This window comes from Ambystoma mexicanum, chromosome 2p, assembly GCF_040938575.1.
Source record: "Ambystoma mexicanum isolate Mex_15411 chromosome 2p, UKY_AmexF1_1, whole genome shotgun sequence".
NCBI lineage: Eukaryota > Metazoa > Chordata > Amphibia > Caudata > Ambystomatidae > Ambystoma > Ambystoma mexicanum.
This window is the reverse complement of record NC_090923.1, coordinates 12,771,157-12,772,959: the sequence shown is the minus strand read 5'-3', so window position 1 is coordinate 12,772,959 and position 1,803 is coordinate 12,771,157.

Here is a 1,803-nt window from a genome sequence, read left to right as displayed (position 1 = left end):
GCCAGATTTCCCCCTTCCTTTCTCAGTGGGTGGACCTCTCATCCTCACTCCTAGCCTCGAACACTCAACTTCTCCTTCTTGGTGATTTCAACATCCACCTGGATGTCTTCTGTCCTCCCTCTGGACTCTTTCGCGACCTCTACGATTCTCTCTCACTCACTATTCTCCCCTCAGGCCCGACTCACTCTGCAGGGCACACTCTGGATGTTCTGATCTTCCCCTTTCTATCCCTCTCACCACTCCTCTCTCCTGGGGTGATCACTTTCTCCTCTCCTCCAGGCTCACCCTCTCTACCCCTCAGGCCAAGCCTCTTCCTTCACTGCCACCCACCTTCTCGGTCATCCGACCCATGAAGCGCGTATCAGGTGGGGCTTTCGCCACCATTTTCTCAACCCCCCGTCCCCCTTTGGCTGACTCTCACCCTGACACAGCCCTCACCACGCTCCACCATGCTATATCTCATACTCTTGATATCCCTGCCATGAGGATCCGCCTGAAGCCCAAAGCCAAGTGCAACTCCTGGTACGACTCAGACCTCGTCACACTAAAACGCAAGTGCAGGGTGGCCGAGTGAAAATGGCGTGTTCTTGTACATCCCCAGACAAACTGGCCTGCCGCCTACTCCACAGGCAATACCGGCTCTCTGCCCTCACCAAGAAGAGAGCTCATATCCAAGGCCGCGTCTCTGCGGCAGCTAACAGCTCGGCTGAACTCTTTAAAATCTGCAAGGGACTGGCCAATCCTGCTGCAGTCTCTACCTCTCCTGTCCATTCCTAGGCCCCCTGCATGACACTGGCTTCTCACTTCATCTCTAAAACTTAGGGCAACCTGTTCGTGCTCTCCTCCTCTCCCCCCCCCCCCCCACTGCACCCTGCTCTTCCTCTGGCCTTTCTGCGGCCACCCCACCTCCCTCCTTCTCTGCCTTTCCCCTGTTCTCCGCCAACAAGATTTCTAGACAAATCCGATCTATGAAAGTCTCGTCTAAACAGGTTCACCCCTGTTCTCCAAAACTATCAAGGACCACATAGACACCCTGGCTCCTGCTCTGGCCGACTTCTGCAGCCACCCCTTCGCCACTGGAGTCTTCCCATCCCCCTTGAAGCACTCCCTTGTGCACCCTCTTCTTAAGAAACCCTCAGCTGACCCCTCTTGTCCTCTATCGCCCAATTTCCATCACTCCCATCACTCCCTTCCTGGGTAAGCTCCTGGAGAAATTGCCCATCTCCCAGCTTAATCTCCACACTGAATCTGTTGGCTGCCTTCATGACCATCAGTCTGGCTTCAGAGCTGCCAGAAGCACAGAACCTGCTCTCCTGAACATCCGTGAAGACCTCTCCAACCTCAGCTCAAACACCCCATGTGTCCTCATCTTGCTTGATCACACTGTCAACCATGCCATCCTGCTAAAATGTCTGGTGGGGGCAGGGAAGGGGCTGTCTAAGTTTCCATTAAGCCTTTCTTCTCTATATGGGATGGAGGGCGGGTGATGCTGGTGGGGCGGGGAGGGGGCTGCCTAACCTTCCATTAAGCCTTTCTCCTGTGTTTGGGATGGAGGGCGGGTGATGCTGGTGGGGGTGGTCGGGGAGGGGGCTGCCTAACCTTCCATTAAGCCATTCTCCTGTGTATGGGATGGGGGCGGATGATAATGGTGGGGGCGGGGAGGGGGCTGCCTAACCTCCCATTAAGCCTTTCTCCTGTGCATGGGATGGGGGAGAGGGGACTGGCTAACCTTCCATTAAGCCTTTCGCCTGTGTGTGGGATGGAGGGGCAGGTGATGCTGGTGGGGCGGGGATGGGGCTGCCT